This window comes from Lissotriton vulgaris, chromosome 5 (genome assembly GCF_964263255.1).
Source record: "Lissotriton vulgaris chromosome 5, aLisVul1.2, whole genome shotgun sequence".
NCBI classification, from domain to species: domain Eukaryota; kingdom Metazoa; phylum Chordata; class Amphibia; order Caudata; family Salamandridae; genus Lissotriton; species Lissotriton vulgaris.
In genome coordinates this window covers 981,177,203-981,187,635 of record NC_141693.1, presented here as the reverse complement: position 1 = coordinate 981,187,635, position 10,433 = coordinate 981,177,203, and positions in this window count along the sequence as shown.

Below are 10,433 nucleotides of genomic sequence, written 5' to 3'. Positions count from 1 at the left end.
TCGGCCCGTCCAAAAGAACACCCACCCAAGATGGCGGCCAAACGACGCGAAGCGCTACCGACTAGCCCAGCAATCGGCCTAGGTCCCGCAAAGTGTGGGTGAGTCAACGATTACAGTGCAGGTAAGAACTAAGCCTAAGTATTGCCCCTAAATTGTCCCAAGGCTTAAAGAAGCGCCTGTGTGCTGTGTGACAGCGCGATCATGCCCAGTGCAGAGTGAAGGTTAAAAAGGTTAAAAAACTAGCAGCTAGACAATTACTGTCAGGATAAGCATGCGCGTGAGTAGGTATTAAGATCTACCTGTTACTGAGAGGGCAACTGCTTAAATACACTTCCAGAGCAACAGTCGCCCGTTCTAGGCAGTGGGTTGTGCCATGCTACTACTAAATGTGGGTGACATTATACTGTTTGCGAGAAAGTGTCATTCATAGTCTTTGAATGTCACTCCAAATTACACTGAAATTATGGAAATGCCACAAATAAGGAATCTGAAACCTTTGCAGTTATGCTGGCAGAGCTCAGAGCTCTAATTCTGGCACTTGAGAATAAGTATCCCAGATTCCTCACACTGATTGTGTGTGATTAGTATTATTGTTTCCAGTCCTCAACCATAAAGCACAAACAGCTTTGGGGACAAGTGGCAAAGCTCAAAGAGTGCTTGCCACAGACTCATGTCATACAAACACTGAGTCATCAGCGTGTAGGAATACACGTTGTAGGAAATTTCATGGCTGACGTAGCCACAAAAGTAACAATGCAACCTGCTGCAGTTGCTGCAATTACTCGTTCAAGTACGAAGCTAGATGGAGACATCATGGTGTCTGTTAACGCTGCCGCAACGGCACCCACCTGACAAAAGGCTTTCACACAAAATACTTCTATCAGTTAAGTGCACAAAACATTCCATTTGTTCAGATTCCTGGAGTGGGGGATCAGGTGATACCAAATTCAGATAGCAGTTTAGGATTAATCCTTGCAGCACATAAGGGTCTAGCACCGGCGCATGCAGGAGTGGCGGCTACAATTTAATTATTGCAGCAAATCTATTGATGGCCAGGTCTCTACATAAAGACCAAAGACTTCAACCTTAAATAAGGCATCTACCATCAGATTCAGGGTTCCATTGCGGTGCGTCCACCATAGACACCTCTATTGATCTCAGACAAGCCTCTCTTTGTGTTTACCTGGACCACTATGGCCCTTTACAATCGACGGAGCTTACAAATACATCTTGGTAGCTGTGGATTCCTGCTCTCGATTCCTATGGGTTTGCCCGAACTGTTATAAAAGATTTGCAAGCCTTTATCAGGACATACGGAGTAGCAGGATTCCATTTGGACCAGGGTCCGGCATTTGCCTCTAAGGCATACAGAGACACCATGAGAAAATTGGGAGTGGCCATGTGGTACTCCTCCCCCTATCATCCCGAGGGAAATGCGTTGCTGGAGAGGAAGAACTGGGATGTAAAGCAGTCTTTAACAGCAAGGGTATTAGGTTCAGGTGCATTACCTGTATGGGGTCCAGAGAGCCCTAAACAATCTGCCTAGAACATTCCTGATTAGTAAGACTCCCTATGAGGTCCTGTTTGGGGTTAAGATGGATGTTTTATAGGATCTGAACAACTTCCAAGATGCTCAGAGCAACGACCAGCTGAAACATACCACCAATACAGAAGTCAAGGAAGCACCAACAACTCCTGGTTGGATCCCCAAGATTGGAGATCCAGCCCGGGAGAAAATTATGGACAAGAAATAATTCAGGCCACCTAACAGAGCTCCTATACCTGTCCTGGCCGTTGTAGGTATGAGAACTGTACCGCCTTCTACCGCCTCTTCCTGACTGCAAAAATATGAGAATTGTGTCAATAGATCTTGTCAAACCACACTATGTGGCCGGTTCTACACAGTAGGCCAAGAGGGCTCCCAGGTAGTTACCTGCCTCCTTTCACTACCTAAAAGGAAGTCACGTTGGAAGCTTTGATCAGTGATTAAGCTTCTTCTTCCCTCCAGGGAATCACTAACACTGAGTTATCATTTCTTTCTGTTATGGCAACAAATTCTTTGCACATATCATACACTGAAACGCAGATTTCAATCCGACAAACAGACAAACAAGGTGTCTACCGCAACGTACCTCCAGCTGAGTCTACTTCCAGTTCTACACAGCTTTCAGAACTGCCAAAAATAGATTAAAGAGCCTCCAGCTACTTTACCGACTCTGCTGACTTCATTTGAACTACCATCACTACCGCCCAAAGGTAGACTGAGTGAAATCTACTTTTGGCTGAAAAATACTTTGTCGCTCCTTGGATATCCATTTAGATTATACATTTGTTACTTTTCCTCTTCATTTGAATTGGTTTTGAACGGACACTATCTCCCAGAAGGCTCTGCTGTAGGACAGGTGCGGCGGCCCGGTGTTGCCGTTTTGGTAACGCAGGTGCATCCGGCGGCGCCTGCTCTTCTTCTGTGTCGGGCAGGCTGCATACCTATGAAGCAGACCTTTATCCAACATTTTGCATGACAGGAACGCCGCAGCTCCAGTTTTGGAACTGTGGCTTTCTATTTTCCCATGTTTGGGCACTATTGTTACGCCGGGGGCCGACACGCTCTCCATCTTCACCTTGTATCCTGTGCTCCTGCCCAGTGTATCTGTGGTTCCTGCTGGTATACCTGTCCCTAATTATAGTCTTCTGTTCTGGTTTGGATTCCTAGCCTACTAATTCCTCTACTGGTAGCCTCTTTCCTTCCTTTTCATTTCTAGTCCCCACTTCCATCAGAGCTTTTTCCATACAGGGTTTTTCCTCTTGGGACTCCTTCAGGAAGGCACAGTCTGCTTTGGCCTTTTTCCTTGTCAGCAGCACTGTGGCTACTAGAAGGGGTCACCCTTACTTTGGACAGACCAGGACCCGCAAGAGCCGAAGTCAAGGATATCTCCAACACACCAGAACCAGTAAGGACACTACAAGGCATGACACACACAAAGAGAGACGTTTGCCTGATGAACATTTCTGCTGTTCCAGATGGAATTATTTGGGATAAGGTGTCTGTGAGGAAGACCTTGGGACCGCTGCCCGAACCCCGCTGTCTACCGGGATGGAGGTAGAAGAGCCACAATGCGGGGAACATCAGGGGAAAGCAAGATTTTTATTTTTTTTAGTTTTATATAGCGCGAACTAGACCCGAGACATCGGGTATCAGAGCGCTTTACATGAGCACCAGTTTTGTTACAGATGAACATATTTATTTTTGTTAGGCACAGGGAGATTAAGTAATTTGCCCAGAATCACAGGATGTTGAGCGTCCTTGCCGAGACTCGAACACGGTTCGCCAGGTTCGAGGTTGACAGCTTCAGCCGTAAGGCTACACCCTCTCCCCTAGTAATAACTAGGAGTAATTTGCTCCCGACCTCTCCGCTACAGGAAGAAGGAGGTGGCTATAGGGAGGAGGACCAATCAGAAACGCCAGGAGAAGGAGAGAAGGCGGACTCGTAAGACGTGGAGGGGAGAGAGGAAGGAGCGGTAGGGTGGAACGAGAAAGGAGAAGAACTTGCTGAAGGTGAAAAAGCGGAGGAAACATCAGGAAGACGGTTCGGTGACACAGGAGACATCCCAGACTAAGAAGAAGAGTGGTGGGAAGAGTGGTGGGTTACCTCTTTCCCCAGGAGGTGTAAGAAGGCTGCCGCAACTCAGGAGAGTTGCGGCCAAGACAGAGAGTGAACCGGGCTGGGAGGGTGAATTTCGCATCAAAAGGGAGGGTGCCTCAAGGGTGTAGGGAGGGTAAAACAACTACAGAGAGGGTGCGGGAGGGACATAAGGAGTAGCGGGTCTGTTCCCCTAATTTTTGTTTATGAGCTGCATCTTGCATTTTGCATGCCAATAACCGCCCAAGTGAACCTGCCAATTTGATTAGCGCGTTCACTCCGTATTAGCCGAGGACAGTATCAACTAATCCACACGCGAGTGAGAGTAATTGAAGAAACACAGTCTTAATGTTTTGTTGGTCACTTTACTCACATTATTTGTTAAAGATATATAGGCACTGACGTAAGTGTACAGAGATCTGTTCTGGGTAGTTAAGACAATATACCCAGATGTTGGCCGAGCAAGGTGTTCTTGTCTATAGCTAATTAGGGACCTGAACAGAAGACAAGGAATAGACCAAGGGACCGAGGCATTTGGTGTTCCTTTTTTTTCTCCTATTATTCCTCTTTTGAACACTTAGCCACAGTGACAGTTAAGAACCAAATCCCCCCCACACACTTTTTGGGCCCGATTCACAGAACTAACTTAAGACAAAATCCTAAACTTACTACCATTTACTCATTTTGGTATTCACAGAAGGCACTTACTCGTTTTGTTATTCACAGAAGGCACTTACTCATCAATGAGTAAGTGCCTTCTGTGAATACCAAAATGGTGGTACGTTTAGGATTTTGTCTTAAGTTAGTTCTGTGAATCGGGCTCTTTGAGTGGTGATGGATACTTTCCAATCTCCTAACACTTAAATTGTCAAATCCAAGAGTCTCACAGTCCTTTCTTTTTCCTTTGAGTCACCTGGGGACAGACACCAGAAAAAAGATAACGGGAATCCAGGAGAGAAGGAACAGTGGAACCAACACCAGAACTACAACTCCAGAAGAGCACCTTATTACATCTCAAGTTTTCCTTTAATAAATCATAAAAATTGAGAAACACATCAAGCCCCCGAGCTTCTATTTCTGACCCGCACTGCCACAGTATCCTATGATATATTTGGACCCACTGAACTGATTCAAATTCCATATGTGTTTAAAATTTCTTTGTATTCATTTATCACTACTAGTGCTATCTGATTATTGGGACATTGATACAGTGCAGCATGAAATACTAGATGAGCTGCAGCATTCAGCAGTTTTTAATGGAAATTAGATGTATAAGGGCATTGCCAAATATGATAAAATGGGCTGTTTTTGCCATTATGGTCCCCATTTCCTCATAAATCAAGTATTCCACGTACAGTATTTAATTACAAACAATGGGAACACTGCCCTATACCACAAAGGGGTAGCTCAAAAACATTTGCACAGAAGTTTATATGTTGTTCAAGTCATAATCCAGCTGACCGAGAGTTTTATTATTATAAACTCACACCCTCACGGGCTAGGAAAACTATGATTACTGACACCAAGCTGAACTACTCTGCATCTTTTATTTCCCTGCTTTTTGTACAAGGGTTCCACTTTTGGAAAAACAATTTTGATTAGAAATCCATTTGTGGAAGTTAAGATTTGAACACACCAAACTTTCCCACATTTGCACGATTTACGAACTGGCAACAATTCGCAAATAACAAGGAGGAAACATTAGACACTATGCTTCGAATGGCTCATACAACTCTTCAGATATCAACCAAGAGGGATGATTGGTGTAGCCATTAGCTACCAACAGATGTCAGGCTGATTTTCTGGGTGAAACCTATGGGTTTAAGATCAGTAGGCCCGACCCAAGATATAGATAGACAGAAAACTCAGGGGTGGTAATGATTTATAGTATTGGGAAGTTGTACCTAGATTGGATAAAAACCTGAACATTGCCTCTGGCGAAACAACACTTGTCCCTTCTTTCTGATGACATAGGTTTACAGGACTTTTTACTGGGTCCTCCAAGACCATGTCAAAAGCGCTTTCTGTATGCAACATACAATGAAGTATGGACAATTTCACAGCAGAAAGCTACTGAGAGATTGCATGAAATTGACTGGGCAAATTTAGAAAGGGCTCTGGCAGTAGTAGATAATGGTATGACTACTCTATCCACAAGAGTTTACTCTCTGGGTAATTTAGAGCCTGCTTTAGATCTTGGCAGATTGAGTCTGGCTGTCATTTTCTCAGCTGTCTTCCAAACGGCTGGCTTGGCGGTCCTCCCTGCCATAATTAGATATTAGAGGTTTCATAGACGAAAGACTACTGTGGTCCTGCCGTCACTGCCAGGAAATGTCAACTATGTCAATGGCAGGATTGGAAAAACCGGCTGCTGGAGGGAGGCCTGCCAATTTTCCCACCAAGCTAATCATGATGTGCCTTCCCGCCAATGTGACTGTGGTGATAAAATCTCCACACCTGAGTAGGCAGAACAGGAGGGATATAAGGCAGCAACTCACCTTTTCTCACTTTCACACTTCCAGTTCTTCCATGAACCCGATCTTCCAAGTACTGCTACTGCTTGATGACGAACAACATCAACCATGTTATGGACGCAATGGATGGTAAGCTCCAATTTTACCTATTGACTTATCTGTTAACATTTGCAGCGGACTTGTGCATTTATAAATCTCACTTACAAGCAATAGCATACGAATGAGATATGCATATGGCTGTAATGTCGACGTTTAAGAAAATTTTTAAAACACACCTGTATCATCGCAATGCATATATTAATTTGGTGCAAGCTGCCTAAAAATTAAATGAAAATTTTCACAAAAAAGGATAGCAAACCAAAATATAAAAAGTGACCATACAGGTATGTTTAAATACATTTTGTAAATTGCCACATTAAAAACATATGCCACACACATGATTGGATAAGTGCAATCAAACATGATGTAGAAATGGCACTAGACAAGATTTAACTTTAGCATTATTAATTACCTGTCAAATCAATGTCAGGCCCAGATATGAAGTATTCAACATATACATCCATGTAACATTTTCGCTTCTCTACTGCAAGTCCTGTTCTGTACCCAATTTCAATAGTCACAAAATTATACAAGGTGTAAAGCATATGTGCTGCTACTGGTCAGTAATCACGGTGTAACAAACACACCTGTAGCAACAAATTAAAAAAATCTCTTGTAACATCTATTAGTTGGTGAAAGTGAATGCCTAACCCTAAATACAAATGGCAACCACATACAGTGTTAACCAGTGTATGCACTTAACAACGTAGAAATAAAAAAAAAAATGTTGTATTGCCTGCCATCATGGAAAAGAAAAATAAGTACTTCACACGTTTTCAGAAATATTACTAGGAATGAAGCAATTAAAAAGGAATCTTGATGCTAGGACTAATTTGGTCAAATCAAAAATATGCATTTATTGCAAATAATGAGAAAAGTATAACAAGAGGATGAAAGCCAAATAACAGCCCATAAATGATCAAATATAAACTGTGCACTGTTGTATGGTTCCACAAAGCTTACCTCCGAATTCACTGCCAAGGATAACTCCTCAGAAAGGGGCATCTAGCGGGTAGAGCAGGCGCCTCACAGATCTTAGTTTGCAGGGGAGGTTTGAGTTTGGGAGGGTGGCTCTTGGGTTTGCGAGGGAGTTTGGGTTTGGAAGGAGTGCTCTTGGGTTTAAGAGGGAGGGCTTGGCATTTGGAAGGGTGATTTTGGTTTTAGTACGGGTGGTTCTGTATTGTAGGGGTGGATTGGGATGTGGAAGGGTCGGGTTGAGGTGTGGAAGGTGTAGATCTGCCTTTGGGAGGGGTGGTTTGAGCTTTGGAAGGGGTTAAGGAAGGCTAATTTGGGGGGCAAGAGGGAGGGTGGCGATGGTGAACTGGGTGGTGGACAAGGATGCAGTTAGTAGACTTCCTGTCGGGTCCACCACCACTAGAGTATTCACTGAAGGAGGCCGCCGAAGAAGATGCTGAGGAGCCGGCCACCTTCGTTGCACACCCCTCACCCTCTGTGCCACTGGGTCCCTCGGTGTCAGTGGTGTTAGCACCCAAACCACAGTGACTAGCTACTTCGCCGCCTATGTTCGTAACTTCTCCTTCACCGGCCCTGGATGATGCTGAAATGATATATTAAATAGTTTTGTGGAATTTGTGTAAACAGAACTGATCATGAACACTGATCATAAAACATTTTTGAAGTTTTCATATTACACCTGCTTTAAGGCCCTCAATCTTTCGATCTACAGGAGCATAAGCTCATGCATGTAGGCAACATTATCAGAAACCAATTGGTCACATTTATGTCATTTTCTATGAAATCTCCTATATCATGTAAGATCTTGTCTCTTATCCATTATTATTTCTCTCAACGAATTGCACAACACCTACGAATGGTTGGGCTTTGTTGTTTAGAACAGTGAACTGATGTCACCTAAATGATATCAACAAAATATTGCATTTGTACAGTGTGTTCACAAGGTACTGAAATCTGTATACTTTTCATTCCCAATAAGTAACATTTGAATAAATGTGTGTCAACAAATACTGCAATGTTGTACCAATATTAGTAAAAGCTCATGCAGGTTGCCTTTGTTTGGGCATTTCACAATTGTAACACTTCAAGTAAATAAAGTGTATGTCAAAAGCAAACAAATTAATATAGATTCTGTACTGAAGTAGCTTAGCAATGTATCACATACTATGTAGTCACCTATGCTGTTGAAGACAGTAAGAAACAAATATTTGGGTGGATTGACACATTACTTCTACAGTATAAGTAAATACATAGCCTGAACGCACACAAAGAGCTGCCCCAGCACTGCTCTCTGGTCAGGTGGCCCTGTAAGTATGTCCTCTGTGTATGTCTCTTTGTGTATAAGGAGGTACATTCACAGCTGTATGTCGCAGCTCTTCTATGCTATGTTATTGTCATTTTCCCTGAAACCATCGCTGTGCTGTTTTTCATCTAGTAGTTTCTGACCTCCAAAGTCTGCTCCGGTTCGAGCTCTTGATATAATTTACATTCAACCTAAAGGCTCAGCGTGGTTGGAGGAAGGGGAGTGGGGGAAGCCATGTCACCCATATTGCAGTATTTAAAACCAGGACTTAGAATAAGAGTAAACATTCTTCCAATATTAACTAACTTTTGGGGACTACCAGATAACAGTGAATTAGGCAGTATAGGTTTGTGTGAGAGTACAATTAATCGGTAAATATTTATGTGAGTTGGGACATAAGGCAGTGAAAATAGAAATACTTACTGTAGGAAAATGTGGTTACTGGCTATGTTGGGTCCTTCAATCATGAAACACTGCTACACCAACTAATATTGCTATTCCTCGCCTAGTACAATGGATTATCGTCAAGTTCAAGGCATGCTTGAAACAACCTCATCTGAAAACAATTCTGATTAGAAAATTGAATACCATGTTTTCAAGAGAGTTGGTTGCTCGCTGCAAGTTCACAGACTACAGTCAGGTACTTTCTCATAAGGATAGAAATGTAAAATAAAGTTCCTTTTGACAACATACACCCAAAGTTATTCCTATCAGATTTTCTAGGCAACTCTAGGGGCGTTATTTACAACACAATGAAACAGTGTGGTGCCGCAAGACATTTTGCTGCGTCGAGCTGCGTCATTTTAAAAGCACAGCGATGCGTAATATTTACAACAATAGGATGCATCCCTATGCTTTACCCAATGCCGGCGCACAATAGGCTGCCATGCGCCAACGCAGGTACCCTTGCACTATGATGCAAGGGTGCCTGTGTTGCGGGGCTGGTTGTTTTTGAGCAGGAAGGGACACCTTCCTGCATAAAAGCAATCATTGATGATGTTTTCCTCTTTTTTTGTGGACTGCAGAATGCATAGAAAGAGGAAAAAACGAAGAGAAATAAAAGTATTTCTCCTTGTTGCGTCTCCTTACACATCCCCTGGGTAGGTGTAGGATTCTGACAGATTCCCAGGTTTAAGAAATGTTGTAAATCTTGTAATGTGGCAGAATCAATGGGTGTTGCGTGGGAACACCCCCAGTAACACCCATGGCACGCCCTTTTCACGCAAAGTGATGCGTAAAAGGGGGCTGTATTTACAAGGCCAAGAAAAGCCACGCAGGATGGGTTTGCGTTGCCTTACAAATATGGGGCAACACACTGCGCCGCCAGTGCGTCAAACAAAGTGCACCAGCAGAGCAAGGGGCTTGTAAATAAGCGCTAAGCATTTTGTTCAAACCACAGTATGGGCTCCAAAGACTTTCGGCTTGAAGTCAATGAAGCTGGGAGTGGGGGGGTCTCTTGGAAAAATGAGCAAGTTGCTTAGTCTTTAGTAGTTCACAACAATTTTCGCTGATCAGAGGTAGCTCTCACTACAGCAAAGGGGTGAGATCCATGGCTTAGCCTATTTGTACATCACAAGCATCTTTGCACGTTTCCCCGGATCAGCCCATGATTCGTTTGTACTACGGAACAGCAGCATGTGCTGGACATTTTTCAGGAAGGGCAAGTTCAGGGAAATTGAAGCCACTAGTCTTTGTGGAATAAAGTTTTGATTCATTGACTTTTGTGTTCATTTTCATTGTTTATCTCTGATTGGGATTTTAGAAATGTGTCCTTCAAAGGACGACTTTGTAATGTGGCTATTGTATAATGTTACATTACTCATCTTTTTGTTTCAATATTTTTTAGGTATCTTGCCCATGTCATTTTCATTTGGACATTTCAAAGTTGTGACATTTGCAGTTAAAAGTTTCAAAGTACAAAGGAACCATGGCTGTTCATAG